This window comes from Antechinus flavipes, chromosome 3, assembly GCF_016432865.1.
Source record: "Antechinus flavipes isolate AdamAnt ecotype Samford, QLD, Australia chromosome 3, AdamAnt_v2, whole genome shotgun sequence".
NCBI classification, from domain to species: Eukaryota; Metazoa; Chordata; class Mammalia; order Dasyuromorphia; family Dasyuridae; genus Antechinus; species Antechinus flavipes.
This window is the reverse complement of record NC_067400.1, coordinates 609,856,254-609,871,056: the sequence shown is the minus strand read 5'-3', so window position 1 is coordinate 609,871,056 and position 14,803 is coordinate 609,856,254. Positions and strand designations below refer to the sequence as shown.

General features: G+C 37.1%; 1 protein-coding gene across 1 annotated transcript in view; it reads right to left on the bottom strand.

The window, feature by feature from the left end:
* Window positions 1-14,803, bottom strand: part of SSU72 (SSU72 homolog, RNA polymerase II CTD phosphatase) — a 41,964-nt gene that overhangs the window by 5,794 nt on the left and 21,367 nt on the right. The gene's annotated exons all lie outside the window — the stretch shown is intronic.

The window sequence follows — 14,803 nt, the reverse complement described above, 5'->3', positions numbered from 1 at the left end:
CCAGGTATTAACCCTGGGAGTGTCTGAGATGTCTTCAAAAGGAGATGACAAATTGAAAGTAGTTTCCTGGATGTAGGCACACCTGAGGCACAACAGAAGGAGCAGTGGATTTGAAAATTGGCCCCTGGCATTCGCTTCCCAAAGTGATAAGAAGGGAATGGTTTTCCTCTTCAGAGCCCCCATTTCTTCCCATTTAAAATGAAGGGATTGGATTAGATGGCCTCTTGAGATGCCTTCAATGTCACCTTGTTGCATCACTCATTCTAATTAAAATTCTCCCATACCTCTGCCGGGTCATTAATTAAAAGAGCAAAAAACAGAGACATCAAGAACCCTGGGTTCACCTCCTGCCTTCAAGAGAGATGACTTGTTGTGTGACCACAGGTGAGTAAATAAGCCTCACATTTCAGAGACTCAAATGGGGGGGAGAGGGGAGTAATGATACCTCTATATTTAAAAGGTTATTATGAATAAAGTATGCTGAAAACCAAGCATAAGACACTAGTGAATCATAATGAATATGAAAAATTCCTTGGCTCAGATATGAAACATTCTTCAGCATGCAGTGGAGGTTCTGGGCCTTGCCCTTTCCCTTTCTGAGTTGGAAGATTGCCATCCATCCTCCCACGGGAGGAAAATCAAGTAAACTGGTACTGGTCTGAAGGGCATCACTTCTGAATGATTACTATAGGACATTCTAAGGTCCAAACTTTGCCATGAGACAAACTAGGGATATTTCTATCAACACTTACATTTCACACCAGGGCTTTTTGAAAAAATATTCCTATTTGACTTCATAGAGATGATACACTACCTTCCAGTTTGTGCTGCACAGCCACCTGAAGGGGCATTGTGAGTGTCCCCTGGCACACAACCTAGATCCCACAACCTCTTTTCCAGAAAGCACATAGACCTAGTTTCTCTAACTCAAGACAAAACTCATTTTCTTACAGTATCTTGATTTGGCTAAATTCTTTTTCTTCCTCTATTAAAATTTCCAAGCCAAGGTATAGTATATGCTGGGGTCACAGACCCTTTGGCAAAAGAGTAAAGCCTTTGAACTTTTTTGGAAAACTTTTTAAAAACACATTAAAATACTCATGAAGTTAGAAAAATATGTATTTTTAAGTCAGAAAAGATATTTTTCGAAAACAAATTTCAAAATCTACAGGTTAAGAACTCTTATACTTTAAACAGCTTTAAAGCTGTTTTTCAGGCGGAGCGTAATTGAATTCTGATGAGGAGAAAGGTGACCTATTTCCTACATAATAGGTATTTCATATTTGCTGAACTGAATTCCTTTCATTTCATTTCATTCTAAACATGGTGGGTCTCATCAGTAAATTAAAGGCATCACTAAGTATTTAAGATAATATTTCAGTAGTGAAAATTTAAAGGAGAAAATGTTAATACTATCCAGAGAGGAGGTTTTGTAGCAATAAGGTACAGAAAAGGGTTAGATTTAGTTAAGGACAAAATTTGAAGAACAGACAGAACATGAAAACCCAAAAACCTACTAGATGAGATCTTGAAACGTAAATGCTTAAAACAGGGCAATTGTTTCTGCAAGTTTTCTCATGAAGACTATACAAAAATCATTTTCTTTAGTTATGAAAAGTATAAAAGTTAGAACACACATGTCCAAGAGTGAAAGGGCAGGGCAAAAGAAATAATTTCCTCAAGTACTTAGGCTATTTAGAACACGTGCTTTATAAACATGAATTACCCAGATAAGAAGAAAGCACTTCCTCCAAGGATTGGAGAAGCTAATTTACATTTCACCTCTTCTTCCATTTTCCTGTCCAATGAATACAGCTTTGGGAAAATGAGGAATTGTTGGGAATTTAATTTAGAAAGTTAAGAGCTTATCACTAATTCTAACTTTAGAAAAAGGGATTCTGTTTAGGAAAAGCCTTAAATCTTAGGGATCACTACAAGTAATACTAATTTTTAACAATTAACTCACATTGATACTGGATCATATTTTCCATATTCTAGGATATCAGATACACTGGCTTTTAAAATGAACTTATTTTTTAACAGCCAAATCAGGATCTAACTTGGCACAATCTGTAGTACATTCTGGTGGTTAACCATCCGCCTTGCCCTATCAGCAGCCAATACCCCTGTGGTCAGATGCAGAATTTTTCAAGTTGAATTTTTTTTTTTTTTGGTTAGGAAGAAAGGAGACATTGAGTACAGAGCCTAGAAGGAACTTTTTGCTTCAGCTGTCACTGACCCTCAGCCAAATAGGGGTAATTATGCCTGCTGTCTCTGAAGAGCCAGTTTCCCAAACCCAAGAAACTCAAGACAATTCTGCTGAAGCAAATGCTTGTTTTAGTCTTCATTCAATTTGGCTGGGAAACAGTTAAACTCACATTTCCACCAAGGCCCTGGCTCCACAATGAGGAGGATTCAAATATAGCAGGTTCAGAAGTGTGGTCCTAACAAACCACTAACGTAGCAGTTTCAATTTGGTTTTGGTCTCAAAATTATACCAAGAGATTTCCTCCTGGCACACAGTGTCACCCTCACTCCCTGGCACCCCTCACTCCCTAGACCTCCAAAAAAAAAAACTTTAGTTTTACAACAGTGCTGTTACTTTTTCATTTTATGAAGTTTTATAAGCTTTCTCATTCCACTCCTATTCTCAAAGACATACGGTATCTATTAATGATAAAATTCTATCTCTTTTGACAAATATATATATATATATATATGTTTTTAAGATTTCCTGGCAAATTTTTAGTCCAGAATATCATTGAATCAGGACTAGAGATGATCGATTTCAATCACCAACTGGTGCAGGTTCATCACCTTGCTTTTCCCATTTAAATTTTAAAGATTTTTAAGTTTCCTGTGAAAACTGCACATTCAGGCAAGCTGCAGTCCCAAATCCGGGCCAAGTAAATGCATGCTACTCCAAAATACAAGTTTCTTTTCTGATGTACTTTCAGAAAAATACAAGTATTTTCTAAGCACTGATTTTCCTAAGGGCAGATAAAGTTACTGGGGAAAAGAGGGAAAAAACATCAGCCTTCACAAGCAAAAATCAAACTATATGATGCCTTGTCACCAGGGTGACATATGAGTTCTCCTAGTGGGTTGAAGCTAGTTGGGGCATTTAGGTCTTAAAAAAGGATCTAAAATTGAATAAATTCATCAGAAAAAAGGAATCAAACCCAAAACACTGGTTTCAGCAATATTTCACCCAACTGAAATAGGCACCTATTAAGATAGGCCTGGCTTTTATTCACCCCCGTTTATACTGCTACTAATCAAATTATACAATTACCTAAAAGGAGTTATATAAGTTCTGAGTTATCAAGTCCCTCACATCTTCTAGGATTATTTCTCCATTAGATTCCCAATAGGTTGGTAAGGATCGGGAGTAAAATTGTATGAAATGTTCAATAAAAGGGTAAGTTTCCAGATTTTCATAATTCAAAGCAGCTGCCCAGTTAGTTTAATAATATGTTAATGGCTTCTTGGGAATGATACTTCTGCGCAAGTGCTAAAGGCTGTGATGCTTTTGTAAATAGGTTACTAGCACCAAAAGTCCCAGAAGAGTTAGGACACTAATGAAACCCCTCCCCTCCTCTTAACTCCTGAACTTTTTAAAACATACAAATATACACACAATTTAAAGCTCACAACTTTGATTTCTGGGGACATAAATATAAGTAAGCCTCTCTCTTATTTCAATCCACAAGGGGGTAGTAAAAATACAGGATGTGAAGACAAGAAATATTAGGATAATTTAGCAATCTAAGAGAAGGCAAATTCTTTATTAAAAGGGAAACTTAGAACTTTAATTTTTAATGAAACTTCTGTTTTGAGGACAAGTACAGAAAAACAAAGTTAGCCACAGGGGAAAAACCTATTTCAATTCAGAGCTCACACTTTAACCCAGGATAACAAGCTTCAAATAATACCTTACTTTAAAGGATGGCTTCAATGAAAAGAGGTGAGGGATAAGTTGGTTATATTATATTACCATGGACAGAGTTTTGTATAGCAGTGTTTATGATAAGTAAAAAATTGCAAGGGAGACTTCTAAGAAAACGAAAGAAGGCAACCCTTCCATCCCATACAAGAAAAGGTATAGGGGGCTCAAGAGTCCTTCCAAGAGTTCTAATCTTGACTCTGACATTTGCCAGGATTATGACTATCAGAAAGTCATTAAATTTTCCCCATCCTACTCTCCTGATTAATAAAATAGGAATAACAACTTGAAGCTTCACAAGATTGTTAAACTACAAAGAATTGATTTTTTTAAGCAAAGAAATAGAAGTGTATTATCATGGTTTTAAAAATATGAAATCTGGATATAGTCACTTCTACCTACCTTTCAAAGTTTGATAGCAAAGTAACTAAATTTTACAGCCCTAAAAGGATTGGGCATGTCACAAAGAGCCAAATTAAAATTCAAGTACAGATTTCAGTTATTTAAAAACATTTTATTCAATGGTACCAAGAATGACAGAGCAGCATGCAAAAGGAGGACCCCTAGGGCCCAAGGCACTGTAAAGTAGACCAAGGTTAAGAAAAATTTAAAAAAAAAAAAAAAAAAGTGGGGTTGTTTCCAGGGCAAGTCCTCCAGTGCCATCATTTGGGCAAAGGTCTAAAGGCCTAAATCTAAATAACTACCCTCGAGTTCTGAGAACTTGACAAGGGGTCTGGGACCTTTCTATCATCAACATAAACCTACTTGGAATAGGCCTTAGCATCAAAGACCCAGAAAAAAATGGAACAAAAAAGAAGAGGGCACCTCTCTGGTAAATATTTAAGACTCATGAACCCTAAAGTTGGACCCATGCTAAGTGAATTGAGAAAAAAGTAGGAACCTCCTCAAAGATCAAAGACCAATGGAATAGAGTAATTCCATAGCATCCCATGATACTTTGAGTCAGTAACTTAAATTTTTTTAAAAATCATTTCCATAAAGTGGTCTTGATTGAAGCGTAGCTGAGTTCAATTTTGTAACAAACGGGAACAGGTTATTTTATTCTGCTCAGAGGAATATAAATGGGCTGTCCTATTGTATAGCTCTAAGACTTCACAAGAGAAAACATTCTGTGGATTTGAGACATGGGAATAATAAAGACAATCCAAAGGAGTTAGAGCCAGAAAGATGGGTCCTGGTCAGGATAGGTGTCTAATATGAGATGTGACAATACACCCTAAAATGGGAGTTTCATCTGAAAAATAGGTAGATAGAAAGGGAGGCGGATTCACTGCTCCAGCTGATATTTCTGTTTATTTTGTAACTGAATGAGCATTTGCTCTTTAATCCTTGTACTCACCTGCTGTGAGATTTACTAATGAACTCCACACACCTCAACCATGTTATGCTGGACAGGATATCGTTGAAATATGAACCCCATCTCAAATTTGGATTGGTGGAACCTATGGCCGAATGATCACAGCTAATTAAAAAGGTCTGCCGATGTAAAAAACGCAACAAATTCAGAAAATAAACAGGAGTGCAGATTGTCACTTAGGGGTTAAACTTATCTGAGGAATCAACAAAAGAGTTTATGAAGTGAAAAAATTGCAATAGCAAAAGTAAAATAAACTGAATTTGTTTAGCAGCAGAGGAATAAATAAGAGGCAGAGAAGAAAAGGAACAGTAGCAAAGGGTCAGGTCTCTGGGAAGGAGGAGGATACAATGAGAAAAGGCATGTCAAAAACACAGCAGGGTCATTTGTGCCAAGGAAATTCAGCCTCTTTCCAAGTTCGATTATTTGTTCTATTGTTCACTGTCCTTCTCAAACTGGCTTCCAAATAATTAATTCTTCATGGAGATTTTAACAGCAGCCACCAGGCCCCAATTGATTAGTAAGAGAGCAAACTTAACCCTTATGCAAGAAGAGATCTTGTTATTCTTGGCTGGTTCTGGGTAGAAAAACATTTCTGATCTTCCCAGCAAATCATGTGCAATTTTTTTTTTTTTTTTTACAAATAGCATAGCCATAGAAACAGATGATGTAACTATAGGTCACTCATACTTATCTCTGATAGCTCTATTTCAAACCCCTGGGATGAGACTTCAGTGCTAGAATATACAAGGGAATCTAATACTTGAAATATGACATCATGTTATTCAGATTCAAAGAAAATCCAAGAGGACTAGTCATTTAAGTGAACAGCACCTGCCCAGAACTAGTCCAGTCTTGGAAATTCAAAAGTCTTAATTTCCCTCCATATTTTAAAGGGTTAAACCTGCTGTTTCCCATAATGGGTTCCTAGATTAAGCACAGGAGAATGACCCTGGAAAGAAAGATAAAACTGAGGCTACCTCAAACACCTAATTTAGTAATCAGCCCCCCAAAAGAATACAAAATGAATGCTATTTGGGTACCATATTGCAAGGTAGAAAATAGGACCCTTGTAACTACCTAGTTTGAAGGTTCAATCCTTATACACAATGAAGTGGGTCTATTAATCACTCGTAAGAGTAGATTAATAAGCTATAGTTCATTTTCTTTAAAAAAAAATCACTAAATTTTAAGTTGCAGAAATATTACAAAAATAACTACTGAAAAACTTAATTGCTAAGCAAGATTTTTCAAGAATCATCATAAGCCCTAAGGCAATAAAGGCTCTGAAATCTGACCTGTCAGAAAGGAGTTCCTATGGAGGATGATAAATGTCAAAGAAAAACGTTCTACTATGTTAGGGCTAACAAAAATCACAGTAGAGAAATCTCCATCATCTCTTTTAAAGTCATCCCTCGCTTGTATGCCTCAAGGGTTTTTAAACTGTAAGCACCTAATAGGGCTCTTGGCTGAATAATGTAGAGTTCAGTGAAAAGAATTGGCACTCTTTATAAACCTGGATCTTTTCCCCCTGATCATGATCCCTTACCTAAAGTTGCTCATTTTTGGTGTGTGCTCTGGTTCTTAATCTGTGCAGTTGTAGTAAAAGATTTTTGCTCAATTGTCTGCAATAATTTAATCCAGTAATTGACAAAACTGTGTGAGACTACAGGTTATATCTAAACAAGACTGGACCGTAAGAACAGGGTTTGGGGCACATGATTTCTACAATGTATGCTTAATGTGCTGTAAATACTTGACTCAAATTACATTAATGCCTTTACAGTAAGGAACTATAGATTTATAGCTGGGAAGAGAACCCCAAGGGGTTCTAAACCAATCTGCTCTTTTCTCTTATCAAGAAACTGAGGTTACAGAAATTAAGTGACTTGAAGTCATTCAGGTGGCAAGTGATGGAAGATTTTAACACAAACCTTCCGGCAGAGCCCTTTTTCCAATACCACAGCTATTGTATGCAGGCCACCCCAGAGAGTTGTTCACCAAAAAAGCAGTTCTTAATCTCAAAAAACTACACCTTTTGCAGGCTGCCGGGTATGACTTTCCCCAAAGTGAAGCTGAAAGTACAATGAATTCTTAAGTGTAATTCTTTTTTTTTTTTTTTTTTTTTTTTGGGGGGGGGCATCCTAGGTAGAAAGAAAAGTAAAGAATTGGCCATTTGTGGCAAACATTCTCCACAAAAAGCACGGCCCCAAAATGATGGTAATATGCTTTGATTAGCCTACTCTGATTTGAAATTTCAAAACATTTTCCATGCCCAAAACAGTACCTCAAATTCCTCCCTCAGAGACTAGTCCCTTGAATGAGTTTAGTAAAGTCCATGGAGCTAGGGATGAAAGCAATCTTATTCATCACCCTGACCTCCTCTCTCCAAAAAAAGAAAAAAGGCTTGCAGGTAACAGGCACTCATCTGTAATAATTTTCAAAAATCAAAAGGGTTCGGGGGAATACGGCAGATGGCAGTGAAGACATCGTGAAGAAATAAGGTCCAAGTGTTGAGGGTCTTTATGCTGGTATAACAATGGCTATATCTTTAAGGAAGAGAAATTCTGGGTATGTGTGTGAGCTACAAACAAATCAAATAAGGAAACCACATTAAGATGTGGAAAAGGCTAAGGCAGAGAGTTATGCTAAAGGCCTTAAGATACCATGTTCAAGAAACCTACAGATTCTATCAGTTATGATTCGAATTCATGTGTGGAAATAAAGTGAAACATTATTTGCAACGTAAAGCAGGATTATCCAGTGGAAAGGCCTGTTCTGAACTAGCATGTTTATAGACACGTGAAGGAGGCTGGGTCCAGAGGAAACAAAGCACAAGGGGGGCTTTCAGGGTTGGCGCACCAACCAGAGCAAGCCAGGAAACAGAAAAGAAAACCCCCTGTGGTTTTGTGGTCTGTGGTCCCTTTCCAGCTCACAAGTCAAGGAAGTTACACCTCCAAGTTACAGATGCAACTTAGTAAAGCGATGCATTACTTGTCACTCCAAGGAACTGTATTATATGGACTCAGTGATGACTCTGAATACAAAGAACACACTGTATGTTTCCCGTTTAAAAAAAAAAAAAAAAAAACTAAAACAAACAAAAAACTAGCCAAAGTATAGCCCTCCCTTTCCTCAACCCCATCCAGGATCAGACAGAAAGATGCTCATCACAAAGCCTTCAGGCTATCAATCCACATTGCTCCTGCCCCTCTTCCCCAGAGCTGCCTCACTGACAGGCTGGACTGTCAATTCCAGGCTGGGATCATCTCTCTTTCCTATCCTTTCTGCTAGAGTAGTAGCAGAGCTGCCATGGGATTTGACTGATTCCATCTCAACTAAAGCCAGCCCCATTTATTTCTTGTGCACTTTGGGTTACAACTGTTAGAGAAGATCAATAAAAAGCTCATGCTCCCTAATAATGTAGAAAATGCCATCAGCTGAAATAAGACAAAATCAAAGTCTAATGAAGAGTGGACTCTAGAATGTTAAATGGTCTTGAGGTAAAAGTCAACAGAATTTTTGTCAGCTACATGAGACAGGTCGCAAATGGTGACTAAAAGATGGGCAAAATGAAGAGCTTCTAAAGATGGGGAAACCAGATTAAGCTACACAGTTTTTTAAATTTATGTCAAGGTTTTTATAAGAATGCTTCCCAGTTGATGAATGTGTATAAAAGCCCTGTGAAACAGGGAAAATGAACATGTTCTCTCCATAGAGAACCCAAACTGCTGAGAGAAAAGTGAAATCACATAATCCTGTTAGGAAAACAGGTTTAAACCCATAACTAGCTCTAATTCCGTATACCTTGCTGCTCAGCCAAGAGTACCCAAACTAGTATTTATCTATGCTATTCAGTCAAGCTCAGGAAGGTTTTCTCCATCTGCTATTTCAGAAACATAGGAAGCCTCCTGGTGTGTGGAGAGGGGCTCAACTGGCTTGGTTTAAACTTTTAAGTTCACCTGGAACATATTCCAAATATGACTTGATTTGGTTCTGTCTAGTCCCTTCCTCAACACATTCCATTACACAGGGTTTCTTACTGTGTACTGTCAAAGTAAATTTAAATTTTGTAATTTCTACTTCCACAGGGAACAATCTCAAAATATTATCAATACAAAGCAATACTGATGGCTAAGCTCATCTAAAACTATAAGGTACAGTCTTAACTAGCTATTACAACATAGGATCCAGATACTTCTGGAAAGATGCTAGTATTTTAAGTCCTCGTCCTCTTGTCAGTAGAGTGATCAGACTACATTCATTTAGTTTACTTCATCTGGAATTTGGTCAATTTATGGTTCCTATTTTTTATTCCAGTAGCCTACCCCCAAGACTATTGATGAACCTAACCACTGGCTAACAACTATTAATGTTTAAAAGAACAAAACTTAACCAAACTAACAAGAATTCATTTTAGAAGTATCACTAAATGATAATTTCTTCAAAGCACCAAACTGTTCTATACTTTGGTGGTTAACTTTTTTAACTGGAGCATTTCCACTGCCCATGACGAGACAAAGGTGACAACTTCAATACTGAGGTGCACCTGGGTTTTTCAAAGGCACTTACTTGATCTAAAATGATCTGAAATGGGCACTACCATGTGAATGGGAGATCCTCTTTAAAATGTCATTCCAGGACAGTTTGATGAAATAAATATGCAGATCCCTTTGATGATCTGAAACCCAGAAGTTAATCTATTTTCATCTGAAAACTTATTACAAAAAAAACTGTGATGGTTTGTGACCTTTTAAAATCTTAATGGGGAAAAAAAAAAGTATATATACACCAAACTCAGGAGATTCAAACCCAATAGAAGATAGGTGAATGAAGTATCAATGGTAGGACTGAAAATGCCAGTCTGGTAATTCACAAGCACAACTCTTCCCCTTTTTTGGTGAGAAAGACTCACAGCTTCAGATGACCAAGAAGGGACACTATTCAATCCATGGGGGTCCTTGAAGAGAACTCTATGAACTAAAAAGCTTTTCAACAAAGAAATTGAGTATTTAACAAAACAAACACAAATCACATATATTTCTGAGAGTTTAAGGTCTGGACAATACAGCCCATTATCTAGTCAGCAATTACATGTCTTTAGACAAATCATTAAGACCATCTTTACACATTAGTTGTCCAGTAGTGTATGGCATTGTCCTAGAAAAAGGAGAGTATGTGGCAAGAGGGGGAAAAACTCCCTAGGAGATAAAACAGGATTAGTGAAAATTAATTTGTAAACTAAAGGTCCTAGCTAATTGTATACTTTTTAAAAAATTGCTCAGGCTTCCAAAAATACACCTGAGAATTCTTTAAGACATCAAACAGTGGCATAAAACTGGACTTTCTTATGCATGCTAGCTAGTTCATATCTAAGAGTAACACAGAGAGCAGTCTCCAAATTTGCCCTTTATCACTCTAATATAACTGCTTTGGGTACTAAGTTGAAATCATCTCTAATCAATATCTAAATGCCCTCATTACATCTAGGGCATCTGACTTTTAATCTTATTTTCTACTAGCTCCTAACAGCCATTGTGACTCCAACTCCTAGTTACTCTGAAACATGCTGCTCCCTATTTTCGACTCAGACTGCTTTTCCTGAAAGACCAGACAGACCCTAAGCAGCAGCAATTGCTAATGCTCACAGAAGTGCTGGTGGTAATAACTACTGGCAACATTGGCTAAAGTGGAAGCACTGAAGCTCAGGAGAGAAATATAAGAAATCCCTCTGGAGCCAGGGGATTCAGGTTTAAATCCCAGTTCCAACAGCCACAAATTATTCAACCTGTTGGCTTGGATTTTTTTTTTTTTAAATCTCTAGAGTGAGTGGACAATATAATCACTCTCCAAATGAACTTAAGAAAATTGTACTAGTAGCTCCACATATTCAATGGTTGTTCTGAAGGACAAAACATGAAAGGGGAGTGCAATGCAAAGACAATCCCCAAACTACTTACAGCAGAGGGATCAGAGAATACTTCCAGATCAAGCAGCAGTTTACAGAACCCAAACCCATCAAAGCAAAGAAAAAAGGTCCAGTGGATAAACTACTACATCTGGAACAAGAAGCCAGTTATGACTTCGAATGAGTCACATAACCTCCTTTCATCCTAGTTTCCTCTTCTGTAAAATGAGTAGACTATCTTGCCTCCCAAAGGCTTCTAGTGAAGCCCAAATGAGAATTCCATGGTGGTGGTGTAAGCCTTAAGGTGTTCTATAAATCCAAAGTTATAAAAGTGCTTAGTAAACCTTAAAAGTATTATATAAATAATTCATTTTTCAGGTTAATAATTTAAAAAAACAAAACAAAACAGTAGAGGAGATGATGCCAGTTGAGCAGTCTAAGTAGCCATGATTTCTTCTGAAGGAGGCTGTACAACACAACTTTTAAAGACATTATGTACACTACTGGCTCCATGCCACAAGCAAGCAGCAGGGCCCAAAAACTGTTTTCATGTTAATCATCCATGACCTCACCTGGTCACCCTTATGACACATTTGGGAATTTGTGGTTAGGGCTGGAAGTACAACCTGTGATCATGAACAAAGCCAGAAAGAATTTAGCCAATCCCTTAAATAAGCAAATGGCTTTTAAGATACAATTTTGATATTCACTACACTGAAGCCAGAACTCTGGCCCATTATATTGTAGTGAAGTATGTTATAAGAAAGCAAATTCAAAGAATTTAAAATACACACTAGGTTATAACAATTTGTGAATTACAAATCACAACAGCTAAAGAGCAAGTTAAATGTACTGAGACTGCATTGAAATAAACAGGCACAGTACTGAAGATTCTCATACCAATTTTATAAAGGAAGCCAAGATTTTGGCTGCTGAAATTCTTTAGCCAAGCATCAAGATTGATTCAACATCTGAAATTTAACCTGTTTTTCAATTAGACATTTAGTATATCGGGAGTTATCTGAAAAATACTGTTGACTTGGGCATTTTCTTATATAGCTGATATACGTCTTTGTAAAAGAAGTTATATTCTAAGTTCACCAGCAGAAAAAAAATGAACTGGGAGAGATAAATCTGTCATTTTCCTTCTTTAAAATAAGATTATTTCAAGGGGATAGAAAGGATAGTTAAAAGGGAATTTTTAGTACTGAATATTTCTGGAAATAATGCTATCAGCTGCGGGGGGAAGAGATTGTTTATGTGTACATATGTAGTGCTCTGTACACACTCACACACAATTTATGTTCACTGTAATGTCATATGTTGCAAAGGGAATTGATCGACATTGCATGAAACAAGGTTCCACAAATTAAGAGTTCAGTAGAAGCCTGTCAGATGTCAAGTGATCTCAGAATGGAAAAGCCCAACAGGTTTTCCATGTCAAGATGCAGTATGTGATGTGTTGGGAAAAGGGCATACAAAAAAGTGACAGTGTAAACCAAAGCCTTATGTAGTATTTTGTACTGGGCTTTACTGTTATGACTAAAAGAAGAAAAGATGGCTTCACTTTTACCACTCATTTCTATTAATGTCAATATATCCCAATAATGGCAAAAATGCACCCTTCATGCGACATGTCACTTGGGAGAAGAAAAAAAAAATCAAAAACTGGTATGAAGGTTCTTGCAATAGACTTATTCAATGCAACCCTTATGGGAGAAAATGGCATTGTTGAAAAATAAAACATAACTACAGGCGAGAATCACAAAATAAGCAAAGAGTCTCAGCTTTCCCAAATGCATTAAGAAGTGAGAATCTGGAGAAAGACATACACAGGGAACATCTTTGGATCAATGGAGGTACAATGTTGTTCCAACTGGCCAAGCCTTGTGGCCAAGTGATACTTTGTCACAGAAAGGTCTGTAGGTGGATGGTCCGAGCCACAGGTGCAGACCCAGTTTGCTTGGTCCAGTTCAGGAAGGAGTTCCATGTTTTCTCCATACAGGACTAGAAAAGGCAAGCAATATGACCCTTCACTTTCCTAAACCTATCAACAAGCACAAAACATTTCAACTGTCATGAATTGAGATGGGAGCCCAGCTCACGGGAGTGGACAACCAAAAGTTACAGAACGTCTTTTGGCAAGCTACAACACATAACATAGCAAACAAGTACACAGAAAAGTAATTTTTAAAAAGTTAACAATATATGACTGAAAGAGATGGACTGATTACCAAGGTGAAAGTGAGGGACAATCAACAGATGAAAGCCAGGGTCAATCCAGATAATTTCATGACAATTAAAGAAAGGTGCTTGGCCCATTGGCCAGGCAAGCACAAGATTAAGTTTCATGTGTCCAAGTAAAAGGGCACCTACAAGGAGATCAGATATATTGGGGCCTTAGCAAAACTGATGCACGTTATAAAACTAAGCCATAAGCAAATATGCTGTCATAATGGGGCTGCAACTTAACCCCATGGGAAGTATACTTGCAAATTTCTGAGATACAGATGTCACTGAAATCCTTTGTTTAGGCTGTAATGAGCAAGCAGTCACTGCATGAAAATTAAACATACTAGACATAGCAATAGCATGTGTCCTACACTAAAGTACTCATGATAGCCCATCAGCATGTTTATCTAAGCAGCTATGAGTTTACTCATAACCAGGAACTGAATCAAGTCCTTTGAATTGGTTAAATGAAATACCTTGCAAAACTTTAAAAAAATAAAAATGTCTAGGAAAATTTACACTTATAGATGGAGATGTGAAAGACAATGACACAAATCCAAAAAGCCATGATTCTTGTCTTCAAGTTATAACCTAGAGCCAAAGAATTCCTGTCATTCTTTTCCTAACAATGTGGCGACAATACTTACATAAATTTCTGATAAATGTACATGTAACTTGTCATTAGAATAAAACTGCTGTTATTCAAGATTGATTTTGGTCTAATGATATTTATAAGACAAGAGGTCCATACCCAAAGTGCTTTTTGGGCAACATTTATTCTACCTACTAAATGGGGTTAGCTACATATGCAATTTCTAAAGGCACTGATTTAAGAAAAGATCCAACAAAAATAACTGAATTACCACAAAGTCCAAATGGATAACATACAAAAAAGGGAGTCCTTCAGTGCTCGCCCCTGAGAGGATCTGGACATTAGTATTTCTGAATTTTCTTCCTGTTCATTATTCAAAGTGTGATGCTGGATGTTCTAATTAAAAAAAAAAAAAATGCTGAAGCCTGAGTCAGCTCCAGCTAGCAGAATGCTAGTAATGCAACCTGCCTTCATACCCAAGCGGGCCATTGATAGCCTCAACCAAAGTGTACCTGTCGTTTTTCAGAAAACACAAAGGGAACTGGCAAAAAGATTTTGCATTTGGCAAAATATATTATGCAATTATCTGTATTTTATTAAACTGCAAGAAGAATTGGACATTGCAAAATGTCCAAAGTGTCAAAGATTATGTAATTATCTGTATTTTATTATCTCCAATTATGACTGGTGTCTACTTCAAGGTATTAGCAATACATCCAAATCGACTAGTTTGAGTCCCAAATATAATGA